We start from the raw sequence: 14218 nt of genomic DNA on the forward strand, positions 1-14218 counted from the left end.
ATAGCCAAAACAGTTAATAGTGAGCAATGATGAAGGCACCTGCCATATTCCTCATGTATTGAGCTTACTCAAAAATGTGAAGCTCCATATAAAACTTTGACATCTCTATCTTTGTTAATTGTCTTTGGATCCCACAAATTCTCTTAAAATAAATCTGTTGTTTCAAATAAGCAAGTGTCAGGAAATTTAAACTATTATGAAAAGAGTAAATGCAAACCTAGGGCATCTGTGATAACTTTAAATTATCAGTATCAGAAGGGCCACCTAAATTACATCCAGAATGATTAAAGTATATCAAGATTCGGTTTTCGCTAAGTTACAGTGGACACTGTGGCGCATTTTTGGTGTATGTAATCCCCCCCCCCCCCCTCTCTCTCTCTCTCTCTCTCTCTCTCTCTCTCTCTCTCTCTCTCTCTCTCTCACACACACACACACACACACACACACACACACACACACACACACACACACACAGAGGAGGGCAGCAGGAATGAATGGTCACAGATTTGTTTAATCCACAGAAGACTGTCACAGAGATACTGAAGGAACTAAACTGAAAGGCTTTGAAGATAAGTGTAAACTATTCCGAGAAAGTCTGTTAACAAAGTTTCAAGAATCCGCTTTAAATGAACACTCTAGGTATATACTACAACCCTGTGTATCACATGGGTATCGTGAGGATAAGATTAGAATGATTACTGCACGCAAGAGGCATTCAGACAACCATTCTTCCTGCACTCCATAAGTAAATGGAACAGGAAGAATCCCTAATGACTCGGGCAGTGGGATGTACCCTCTGCTGACTTTGTTTGGTTTTCTTCTTTTCTCTTTTTTTAATGAACTATATACCTTTCTCTGTGGCATTGGAAAGAGCATCTGAAAAAGATTTCAGCAACATAACCCTTAGGACTTGATAAACTAATAACAGTACACCAAAATGGCCTTCATGTAATTTGGGATACAGTTTGTCAGGTATTACTAGCATGACTGTTTTACCAGGTGCACAAGGTGGTGACCTCGAGTATTGATAAATGTTATAAACCTATTCTGGGCAGATAGCTCTGCGACTAAATTTCGTGTGGACTTATTGCAGCAGAAGTCTGTGTTGTAGGGCATTTCATGACTTCATTATAGACCTTCTGTTAAATTTCCCCCACAGTTAAATGTTACGATGTTTAAGTCTGGTGAGCATGAAGGCTTTGTTCAGTTTCTCAAAGAACTGATCCAGTGATATTAATATGTTCTGTCGTAAAAGTCTGTATATTTATTTTTTTTCTAATGAGACCATAACAAATAATGTTGAAATATGCGGCTAACAAGTTAGTCAGGTGAAGGCAACTTGTATTTGCAATATGTAAGAATTTTTTCAAGTTTTAATGCTATTTCAAAATGGATTTATACGCATAAGCACTCAAAACCATTGAAATTTTCACAGTAAATAATGCTTTATAGTGACTGTTGGAGCTTCCTCTACAAATCAAAAACCTGTTTTATTTAGTTGATAAGCTAGCACCATGTGTGTTGAATTAAGAAACTTTCCAAACAATGTACTAAGATGTTAGTTAACAAGTAAAACTGGACATTGATTAAGCAATCCCTGAAATGCAAAACTCGGAATTCATCGAACGTCTTAAAATACTTCAGCTGCAAGTCTTGGGGAGCGCATAGGGCATGTCTGCTCCAGTTACATCCAGCTTTTTATGACTGCAGCTAGACTATGGCTGTAAAATGTATGGATCAGTGAGACCTTCTTACTGGTAGATTACTGACATTGTCCATGTGTAGGGATTAGGCTGGGCATGAGTGCTGACACTGTGGAATTGCGACTCACCATTCAGCAGCACCTTCTCATGGACAGTCAGTCATGTAAGTTTCTCACTGCTCCAAATTCACCTACATACCACACTGTTGCTCATATGTTTTTGGAACACCTTTTCTCCAATTGTCCTTGTGGACAATATGATCTGCATGCCGTGTGGAGTCTCTTGGAGTGGAGCAAGTTCAAACCTGAAATGCAGTGTTTTAACTGCTTGCCTCTGGTTACTGCTGGTGTCCAGAGTTATTTTAGATTAAGTGCAGTGCATGGAAGGTTGCCCTCCTGCATATGTTTTTAATACATTATTTTATGACATTTTTAATGCAGCACTCACTCTGTGGCTGTATTTATAGATGGTTCCAACCAGGGGGCTCTGTTGATTGTTCTGTTGTTTTCCCTGGTCATGTCCCTAAGATCAGACTGTCTCAGTACTTTACTGTCTTTGACGTGGAATTGTACGCTACCTTGTGGGCAATGGAGCAGATGAGACATGTTTAGAATGCTATTTTCCTTGTCTGTTCCAATTTCCTGAGTGCCCTTCACTCTCTACAATGCTTTAACCCAGCAGATAAAGTGGTCCAGAATATCCAGGACACCCTCCTCCACCTACAAAGACTGAGGGGAGATACCACCCTGGAGAAGGTCAAGGTTTGTGTTATTGATGTGACATGAAGCAATGCATCCTGCCAGCCATCAGATGTTTTTCGTGTTCGTGTTTTGGGCCCATGTCTTCCCCAGTACAGCAGACCTTCTGTGTGGAGAGTATGAACACCCACTCCATGAGGGTAGCCACAGCGTCCTGCTGCTCAACTATTAATTATCGTGATCGTCACTCTCCATGCTCGCTTGATTGTCTGGTTTTTAAGGAGGAGATGATGATACAGGAGTATAAGTCACTTGATTATTTATCCTACATTGTGCTCACTCTGTGTCTGTGACATCTAAATCGGCCTCTGTCCTTTCCCCTCCTTAACACTGCCCCCTCCCTCCCCCCCTCCCCTGTGGTTCCAATGACCTCCCCTGCAGAAGCTGCTCCCTCTGCCTGGCTGAAGAAAAGTGTCCTCCTCCTTCAGCAACTGCCAGTGATGGGAACCCCTCCCCCACTGTGTCTCTCAGACCAGAAGTTAGATGTCACAAATAAGCCACAGGACCCACAGTCCGTGCACCCCAAAGTTTCCTCCTTTCTTGGTTCCAGATCCCACTGAAGCCTGCTCTCTCTCTCTCTCTCTCCCCATGCACTGCCCTCCTTGACCTACGAAAGAGGAGGAAGAGAAGAAGAAGAAACAGAAGTCTGGGGACACGGCATTGCTGGTGCCTTCATAGGCACCCACTTAACCTGAGACAGTCCTCGTTTATGTACATCACCCTTTCCTTGTTGACGATAGATGGTGAACTGGTGTCTTGACCAGTTTTGGCCTGTTTGTCTCCCATTTGGATCCCCATTCCGTGCTTATTCAATGGAATTGTAATGAATACTGCCATTACCTTCTGGAATTGCATGACTTCTTTCCTTTTACTCGCAGCTAGGGTTGTTATCCAGAAATGCCACTTTACTGAAGCTCGTTTACTGAGCCTTCGTGGGTTTCATGGCTTCTGTCAGAACTGTGTTGGCCGTTTCAGGGCATCCAGTGGCATCTGCACGTTGGTTGTACCACATTGAAAGCTGTTTCCTTCTGGATCCACTTGGGCTCTGCAGTTGTGGTTTGCATTCCGTACCTCCTTTGACAGGCCACCTACGCCAGCTTTCCTAACTACCCTCCTTCAGCAACTACCCCTACTTTCCTCTTCCTTCAGAATTTTAATGCCCATCACCCCTTGTGAGGCATTGCTTTCTTGTTTAGCCTGGGTCAACTCATAGACAAGTTTATTGCAGACCAAGACCTGTTCCTTCTTCATGATGGTTCCCCTACACATATCAGTGTCGTTTATGGCAGTTTCTCTGCTATAGATCTGTCACTCACTTCCCCTCCCCATTTTCCTCCATTACACTGGTCACCGTATGATGACCTTTGGGATAGTGACCACGTACCATGATTCTCTCAATCCCTTCCTGCCTCTCTCTGGCCAGGTTATGGGGACAGATTTGTGGCATCATGTCAGATTCCTTTTTGCTCAGTCACAGGTTAACTCAGGCTCATCCAAGAACAGCGCCCGGCAGGCGCGGCCTTGCTCTGCGGGTGCAAGGCAGTGTAGTGCAGCACCCTGTATGCAACCGTGTGTCAGCATAGGAGCAAGAGAGATAGCTGCGGAGTGAGAGAGACCGCACAGCACTGCTCTGCACTGGCTGTTCTGCAGTCAGATCCAACATAAACAAAATAACACATGAAGTGCAGCTCTGTAAAAGTGGTCAGTGAGCAGTAAAACAAGTAAACAATTTACTTTTTAGGTAACAATTAGCGTTCGTGTGGCAGAATTACAATGCAAAGCTTTAGAAAATGATATCTAAAACAAGAATCAAAGAACAACTTAGTAGGTTTCTGACCCACAGGCTGATTCTATTAGTACTGCACATGCACCCTTATCATATGTACATTAGGTGTCTTCTGAAGGATGTATCAATTTCTTAAATGAACTAGTGTCATAAATATTCTATTTTAGAAGTAATTTTACATAAGGGATACAGTGTTTCATTCTTACTGTTAGTAGTTACAAATAAATATTGCTGTTGTACTTTGTGCTACAGCTTTTTGTATCTCTTTTCAGAGTTTCTACATCGGAGCCTTAGTTTGCTGTTTTGTACGCAGTAGTTTTAATCAACAGAGTTTGAAAACTTACTTAAGAAAATTATAATTAAGGTTATAAAGACCTTCAATCCTTACAGTCGACATTCATAAAGAACACAATTAACAATTTACATGTTTTTCTTTTTCGAGGAAATGTTTTTGTCTTCGTTTGATACAATATTCTGAGACTGCTAACCTCAAAAGAATTTGTCAAATTTTTATCGCTAAGTAGTGAACGGTTCTTAGTTTCAGCAAGCTTTGAAAGAGAGAAAAAGTGCCCATGAATATACATGGAACGAAACATTGAGAGAACTTTGGCCGCAAGCTTGTGCAGAAGAGGATACTTTTTTCGTGGAAAACAGATGTAAAAGTCATCCAAAGCTTTACACATAAGAGAGCGGTCCTTCAGGCGGATATTGCATTGCAGGTCAATCAGCTCTAGTTGAAACACTTGTGAGATATCCTCTGCCCAAAAGGAAAATGGGGGAACAAATATATCTAATACCAGTTGAAGCTCATTTCTCCAAAAGTGTTCTCAAACTCTTCCTATAATTTGGAAATGATTTGAACATAATCTGAAAAATCCATATCTTCTTTAACGCTGTCTAGTGCAGGGAAGTGTCCGCAATTCTCCTCGTGCAACTGTTTTTTGCCTTGGAGTGAAATTTTCAAAGTATTCCAATGACCGTTTAGGTCACTGAAAAAAGCCAAATTCGCCACCTGCTTAGGATCACGACGTAATTCTTCTAGATATCCTTTCATTTCCAAAAAGGTATTGATTTTGTACCTCAATGAGAGAAACTGAGAAGCACTGCACCTCTGCTCAGCCATTTTACTCGGGCATGGGAGGGGATGTCTGGGTATTCTGCTTTGATATCTGCCAGAAATTCTTTAAATTGGTGATGTGCGAGTCCATGCGAGAGAAGATAATTAACCATTCAAAGAACAGTGTCCTTAATGTTTTTTATGTTGACAATCTTCATACAAAGTGTCTCCTGGTTTATCAGACAATAGACTGCCGCAAATAGGGAACAGTGGACTTCAGCCATTTTTGACCTGACATAACGAGGAATCCAGTGCGTATCCCTCGTAGTGCAGGGGCTCCATCCGTTGTTACACTGGTCAGGTGTTCCCATTTTAAACCCGTTGACTTGAACATGTTTTCCACAGCTGGAAAAAGATCCAAACCCCTGGTTATGTCTTTTACTGGTATAAGATTGAGAAATTCTTCATTGACACGCAGATTGTCGTCAACATCACGATTGAATATGACAAGCTGAGATATCTCCCCAGTGTCTGTGGATTTGTCAAGAGTGATAGAAAATGAAATGAAGCTTAGCGCTCTCTCCATTAATTGCTGCTCCATATCTGAGGCCATATCTTCAACTCAGTGAGCAACAGTTTGAGGCAAAAGAGCTTCCCCCCCCCCCCCCCCCCCCCCCCCCTCCCGCAATGAGCTTTGCTGGACAAATACAAGCTGGTGAGCTGACCAGGGAATCCTTGATGAGATTCCCAGCCGCAAATTAATTTTTTCAATCATTGAAACGCAAATAAAAAAAAAAAACAAAAAATATTGGTTTTAGGTGTGTTTTCCCTTAGTTCCTCTGAAAAGTGGTTATACGTGCTAGCAAGGACAGAGAAATGTGGTTGCAAAATAAATTTTTATCTATTGGAATATTTGTCTTTTAATTAATTGAAAATCAAATTACAACATAGGTTTTCCCATCTGTCAAAACACAAATACTCAAAAACAAGGAATGACTCTTAATGACACTTTGCTGTCCAAGAGAGCATTTGTGACGGTTTTTCAGAAAGTGGCAAAAAAATAATGCACCTGAAACTTTTTGTGATGTCTGTGCAATGTGATTTAATGCAACCTCAATATAAAAATTAACTGAAAAGAAGTGTTTCTTGCAGCTGACAATCTAATATTCGATAACTAGCACATTGCCAAGTGACATATCAGATTATAAAATATAGTTTTATTTATAATCTTTAGAAGTAATAAGAGTCATACAATAAGAAACACTTCACTGTAATGCTGCTTGAAATTTTCTTTCAGTTCTTCAGCTTTTTCTGGCATTCCTCTTGCTACAAATTTTCAAGTTGATCTTTGTGACAGGTATTAAAGTGCCATTCAATCGAGTAGTTTTTTTAAATACATGAGGTTCTGATGACGTACTAAACATTTGGCATAATTTTTGACTGCAGTGCAAAAGAAATTAATTTTCCACTCAGGTTCAAACAGCGCGTATACACTGCTCCTCCTTTTTTTTTGTCTACTGCTGTCATCCATCTTGAACAACTGAATCCTTACATCTGTTGAACGACTCAGCCATGGCAACAACATACGAATTCATCCAGGCGCTGGCCTCGGGCGATCACGGACGCTAACGCCCCAGGGGCACAGTTTGGACGAGCCTGGGTTAACTCTGAGGGGACAACTCATGTCCCATAAAGTTTCTGTGATCAAGGTGTCTCCCACCATGTGGCATTCTTCCCTTCCCCTCTCCTGATGGGAATGTACTGTCATCTTCATATCGACCATACCATGTTGACCCATGGTTTCCCCTCCGAAATGAGTGCCCACCCTCCCCCTCCCCCTCCCCCTCCCTCTCCCATGTAGTTGTGGGGAATTCTCTCACAGTGATCTGTATTTTGCTGGACTGCCCCGCCTTTTGGCCCTTCACATTAAATATGCCCTCCCACCTTTCTTGTCTCAGGTGTTAGCAGATGAGCCTTATGTGGTTACATCCATTCTGAGTTTTCTTCGCAAAAGTGGTCTGTCCTCCCAGGTTTAAATACTTGAATTTCCTTCGGGAATCAGGTTCCCTCGGCTAGTGTTGGCATTGGTATGGGAGACTTTTGACCTTGCCTCCATGCTGGCCAGGTTCACCCCGCCCCCCCCCCCCCCCACTTTTCCATACATTTTGTCTGGTCTTTTGTGCTGTCTTGTTTCTGATTTTCTAGTGTTTTCTTCCCCTGCTGTTCCAGTTGTGCTGCTATCATAGTATGGTGTGAATATCGGGATGGGTTGGTGGTGGTGCCGGCACCCCATATTGCATAGTGCCTGTGGGGTGCCACTTCTTGTTAACACCCTGGCCCCCACTGCCCCCTCCCCCCCCCCCCCCCCCCACTTCTTTGCCCCTCCTTTGACTGTGCCATTTGTGTTGCTCCTCCATTAGTTTCTGTCACCTTAAAGCATGGGACCGATGACCTCGCTGTTTGGTCGAGTTCCCCCTTCCCACAATCAACCAATCAACTACATACAATCACACAGTTTCTGCCTGTTACCATAATAATATTGGGAAGGACAGCCTTGCAGGTGTGTTAACAGACTATTAGTTTAAAAGTGAGGGAAGCAAAATAGTAAAGCAATGTATGTACAGAAAACTGTAATGACTGATAAAGTCAACCTGGTTGGAGGTCAATAAGGGGTGTGCAGAAATGTAGCAACAAGCTAGGCAGTAGGCCTTACCAATTGCCTTAGAAAAAAGTTATAGAATTTTTAGATTTTCTGACAATGTTAGTAACTGCCTCATATAATACACAGCTGTACTTACTTTATTTTGACTGTATATTTCGTCCAAGGTCAGATCATTGTCAGGTAATAAAACATATTCATCTGTGCATCCTAAAATTACAGTAACCAATAACTTACCATTCTTGAAATGTTCTTTCTAAGTAGAACATTTAGAACAAACATTTACTGTATAAAAGGCAGAGAGTGAAAAGGTATCTGCAATGTGTACAGAAATCAGACTGCTGGTGTGAGACCCAAAGGACAGGAAAGGGAAGCAGTGGTTAGGAAGAGAGGAGAGTTATAGCGTATCCCCAGTGTAATTTGATCTGTACATTGAACAAACTTTCAGGAAACCAAGGAAAAATTTGAAAAGGGAATCAAGCTTCATGGAGAAGAAATAAATCTCTGAAGTTTGCCAATGGCATTGTAATTCTGTCAAATAGCAAAAAACAAAACTTGGAAGAGTAGTTGAACACAACGGACAGTGCCTTGGAAGAAGAAGAAGAAGAAAGGGAAAAAAGGATTCTAAGATCAACATCAACAATGGTAATTTAATGTGATTCTGAGTGAATCAGATTAGAAAATGATTCACATGACATATTAGAAGTTGAGCTACTTGAGAAAGGGGACCTCCTAGTCAAGATTGCTTGTAAACAACATTTATTTTCAATTACCAGTTTCTGTAGGCATGGTTACGATCTTCAGATCTGTGAATGCATTAATAAAAAGTAAAATTATATGGAAATAAAATTAAGTATACAATAGTTGGGTTACAATAGTGTGTGCAAGTAATATCAAAACTGTGTTAAAACTTATCTTGATAAAAGGTTACTACATGTGTCCTGTACCATCTATAGAAGCACTCTTCCTAAACCGTTGCCAGATATATGAGGACGGTACATTGGCAAGTTGAGGTTAAAATCACAATGTACAGAGTAATTTACCAAATACTCGTGTCCCATACCACACACTACTGTGCACTTTGTTGCAGTCAGGGCACCATGGGACTGGCAGGTGGTGGCTGGTACTGTTGCTATTATAATCATGTATTTCTTACTTAAAATTATTGATGTATTTTAATTAAAACATGTGTCCTGTTACAGGCTAATAGAAGATTACTAAACAGCATTTTTAAAATTATTATAAGGTAGTTAAGAAAACAGAAAATAATAACAATATTATTATTATTACTATTACATTCACTTGCATAAGTGGACCTATGTGGAGGCTGCTTTACATCTTGGTGAAGTTGCTGGAAACTGGTATACACAAGATTATTGTACAACATATTTTGTAATTTATAAAAATCTGCACACATAATTGTAAAATTATTACAATTACAAAAAATATAGGTTTCTGCTGTAGCATTTGGATAGCAATCTATGCTGCTGATGACACCCTAAGTAACAACCATAAATGCATATAATAAAATTGTTACGTTGATAGTGCGGAGTGCGGGATGGGCTGCAATGTCAAAGGGTGCTTGGCAATTACAGGATGTGCTTGGATCAAGGAACAGTCGGAATTATAGTTGTAAATTGTTGTAGTTGAGCTGGAAAAGTCCCTGAGCTTCAAGCGCTAATAGAAAGCACAGAAGCTGATATCGTTATAGGTACAGAAAGCTGGCTAAAGCCTGAAATAAGTTCTGCAGAAATTTTTACGAAGTCTCAGACGGTGTTCAGGAAACATAGATTAGGCAGAATAGGTGGTGGAGTGTTTGTGTCTGTCAGTAGTGGTTTATCTTGTAGTGAAGTCGAAGTAGATACTCCGTGCGAATTGGTGTGGGTGGAGGTTATATTTAACAGCCGAATTAAGTTAATAATTGGCTCCTTCTACCGACCCCCAGACTCCGATGATACAGTTGCGGAACAGTTCAGAGAAAGTTTGAGTCTCGTAACAAATAAATACCCCACTCATACGGTTATAGTTGGTGGGGACTTCAACCTACCCTCGGTATGTTGGCAAAAATACTTGTTCAAAACCGGTGGTAGGCAGAAAAAGTCTTCAGAGATTGTCCTAAATGCATTCTCCGAAAATTATTTCGAGCAGTTAGTCCACGAACCCACGCGAATTGTAAATGGTTGCGAAAACACACTTGACCTCTTGGCCACAAACAATCCAGAGTTGATAGAGAGCATCATGACTGATACAGGGATTAGTGATCACAAGGTCATTGTAGCTAGGCTCAATACCATTTCTTCCAAATCCATCAGAAACAAACGCAAAATAATTTTATTTAAAAAAGCGGATAAAGTGGCACTAGCAGCCTTCCTAAAAGACAATTTCCATTCCTTCCGAACTGACTATGCGAATGTAGACGAGATGTGGCTCAAATTCAAAGATATAGTAGCAACAGCAATTGAGATATTCATACCTCATAAATTGGTAAGAGATGGAACGGATCCCCCGTGGTACACAAAAAAGGTCCGAACGCTGTTGCAGAGGCAACGGAAAAAGCATGCGAAGTTCAGAAGAACGCGAAATCCCGAAGATGGGCTAAAATTTACAGACGCGCGAAATTTGGCACGTACTTCGATGCGAGATGCATTTAATAGGTTCCACAACGAAACATTCTCGAAATTTGGTAGAAAATACGAAGAAATTCTGGTCGTATGTAAAGTACACAAGTGGCAAGACGCAGTCAATACCTTCGCTGCGCAGTGCCGATGGTACTGTTATCGACGACTGTGCCGCTAAAGCGGAGTTATTGAACGCAGTTTTCCGAAATTCCTTCACCAGGGAAGACGAATGGAATATTCCAGAATTTGAAACACGAACATCTGCTAGCATGAGTTTCTTAGAAGTAGATACCTTAGGGGTTGCGAAGCAACTCAAATCGCTTGACACGGGCAAGTCTTCAGGTCCAGATTGTATACTGATTAGGTTCCTTTCAGATTACGCTGATACTATAGCTCCCTACGTAGCCCTCATATACAACCGCTCACTCACCGATAGATCTGTACCTACAGATTGGAAAATTGCGCAGGTCGCACCAGTGTTCAAGAAGGGTAGTAGGAGTAATCCATTTAACTACAGACCTATATCATTGACGTCGGTTTGCAGTAGGGTTTTGGAGCATATACTGTATTCAAACATTATGAATCACCTCGAAGGGAACGATCTATTGACACGTAATCAGCATGGCTTCAGAAAACATCACTCTTGTGCAACGCAGCTAGCTCTTTATCCGCACGAAGTAATGGCCGCTATCGACAGGGGATCTCAAGTTGATTCCGTATTTCTAGATTTCCGGAAAGCTTTTGACACCGTTCCTCACAAGCGACTTCTAATCAAGCTGCGGAGCTATGGGGTATCGTCTCAGTTGTGTGACTGGATTCGTGATTTCCTGTCAGGAAGGTCGCAGTTCGTAGTAATATACGGAAAATCATCGAGTAAAACTGAAGTGATATCAGGTGTTCCCCAGGGAAGTGTCCTGGGACCTCTACTGTTCCTGGTCTATATAAATGACCTGGGTGACAATCTGAGCAGTTCTCTTAGACTGTTCGCAGATGATGCTGTAATTTACCGTCTAGTTAGGTCATCCGAAGACCAGTATCAGCTGCAAAGCGATTTAGAAAAGATTGCTGTATGGTGTGTCAGGTGGCAGTTCCCCCCTGTGGGTTCGGGGGTAAGAATAGGCCCACGGTATTCCTGCCTGTCGTAAGAGGCGACTAAAAGGAGTCTCAAACGTTTTGGCCTTATGTGATGGTCCCCTACCGGGTTTGACCTCCATCTTCTAAATTCTTCCGAAGAGCGAGCTGATTGGGGAAGGGCGCCTTACAAGGTGCAATGTGTCCATCGCTCATTACCATCTCTAGCTTGGTTGGTCGTCGTCGCATAGCTGTCCCGCCCACTCACCATCTCTAGGGCGTGGCTTTGTTCTTGGGTGCGGTTTTTGCAGTCTGCTCTGCTGTGTCGCTTTATGCGCCAATGATGATCATGGGCTACATTTCACCTGAAATCCAGCACGGTAGTCAGTCCGTTGTGGTGGGGCCGCCATGTACCCTGTCGGTTGTAGCCCCCTGACAACACAGGGATCGCTCTACTGATGCCTGCGCCGTTAACTCCCCGCGTATGCCAAGGAGTAGATGCCTGTCTCCTTGGGGCATCGGGACTCCCGGCAATGGCCATCCCGCCAGGTGGTCGTTGCTGAGGCTGGGTGGCGCCCGTGGGGAGGGCCCTTGGTCGGAGTAGGTGGCATCAGGGCGGATGACCCGCGATGAAGCGTGGTACATCATCTCTTGCTGGCGGCCAGCCGCCAGCAGTCTCTAAGCGTTCTCGGCCTCAATACAACGCTCAGGCATATGATCCACAATCGTTCCCCTCCCTGGCCACACCGTGGGAGGCACGAAAGGCTACGGTTGGCAGCGAACCTTATTCACCTCGCTATTTAGTCTGTACACGAGTCGATGGGGAATCGTTTATGGCGACCAAGCCTCAGTTTTTTGTCGAGCACTTGGAGGACAAGTTTGGGGAGGTGGAGGGCTTGTCCAAAATGCCCTCTGGGGCAGTATTGATCAAAACGGCATCCTCTGCACAGTCACGGCGGTTACTCGCTTGTGACAAGTTGGGGGATGTTTCCGTCACGATCACACCCCATAAGAGTCTCAACATGGTCCAGGGCATTATATTCCATAGGGACCTACTCTTGCAGTCAGACGACGAGCTACGCGCCAATTTAGAACGGCGGGGTGTTCACTTCGCCCGGCGCGTCCATCGGGGTCCGAGGGATAATCAGGTAGCCACCGGTGCCTTCATCTTGGCCTTCGAGGGTGACGTCCTACCCGAAAAGGTCAAGGTGATGGTCTACCGATGTGATGTGAAGCCCTATATCCCTCCCCCGATGAGGTGTTTCAAATGCTGGAAGTTCGGCCACATGTCATCTCGGTGTACTTCCAGCATGACATGCAGAGATTGTGGACGCCCTTCACATCCTAATACTGCATGTGCGCCGCCTCCCATCTGTGTGAACTGCGGCGAACACCATTCCCCTTGCTCGCCAGACTGCAAGGTTCTACTGAAAGAACGAAGGATCATGGAATATAAGGCCCTGGACCGCGTGACCTATACTGAGGCTAAGCGGAAATACGAGAGGCTACATCCTGTGGCTCTAACCAGCTCCTATGCCACCGCTGCCAAAACAGTAGTTTTGTCATCTGCTGCACCGATTCCACTGAACACTCTGAGCCGGAATACTACACCTGCCCCCTTGATGGTGGGGGGCACTTCCCCATCTGTTGCTCCTGCACCACCTACCTCAGGAGCAACGACCCCCCAACCATCGGGGACACAAGTCCCCAACTCTAAGCCGGAGAAGCGTCCGACTTCTTCGGCGACTCTCTCTCGCAAGGGATCCCTCGGGTCCCTCCCTTCCCAGGTTTCCACCTCTGGGAAGGGTGACGTCAGCCAATGGCTGAAAAGCAGGCCAGCGGCTGGTCGCAGGGCTTCCCGCTCCTCCTCCGTCCCGGAGACTGACTCGGTGGAGCCCTCCCAGCCAGTAAAGCCCAAGGAGCAGAGAGAGAAGACGAAGAAGAAGAAGGCCTCTAAGGCCAAGGAACGCGCGGTGGCATCCACCCCACCGCTACATACAGGCTCTGCGCCTGAGGATGAGGTGGAGATCCTGGCGTCCGCTGAGGACCTGGATCTCGCCATACCCTCAGACGCCAAGGACGCCGATTGTACTGGTCCTCGATCGGTGACAGCAGGTGACCCAGTGACGTGATCTGCCTCCTCGGTCCCTTCACGCCTATTTCGCCCATGGACAAAGTGATTCTCCAGTGGAACTGCAGCGGTTTTTTCCACCACCTTGCTGAGCTCCGCCAACTCGTCAGCAGTCACCCTTTCTTCTGCATTGCCCTCCAGGAAACGTGGTTTCCGGCAATGCGGACCCCTGCCCTACGAGGGTATCGGGGTTATTATAAGAACCGGGCAGCTTATGAGAGGGTGTCTGGTGGAGTCTGCGTCTACGTCCTTAACTCTATCTACAGCGAGTGTGTGCCTCTTCATACACCCCTAGAGGCTGTCGCTGTAAGGATGTGGACGCCTCAGCCTATTACTGTCTGCAGTTTGTACCTTCCGCCGGATGGTGATGTCTCTCGTCATGTGTTGGCTGCATTGATAGGACAACTGCCGCCTCCCTTTGTGTTGCTGGGCGAC

The 14218-nt window shown here is 44.1% G+C and overlaps 1 protein-coding gene across 2 annotated transcripts in view; it reads left to right on the forward strand.

Annotated features, from left to right (window-relative positions):
* Window positions 1-14218, forward strand: part of LOC126272754 (uncharacterized) — a 270151-nt gene that overhangs the window by 92703 nt on the left and 163230 nt on the right. The gene's annotated exons all lie outside the window — the stretch shown is intronic.

Source organism: Schistocerca gregaria, chromosome 5 (assembly GCF_023897955.1).
Source record: "Schistocerca gregaria isolate iqSchGreg1 chromosome 5, iqSchGreg1.2, whole genome shotgun sequence".
Taxonomy (NCBI): domain Eukaryota; kingdom Metazoa; phylum Arthropoda; class Insecta; order Orthoptera; family Acrididae; genus Schistocerca; species Schistocerca gregaria.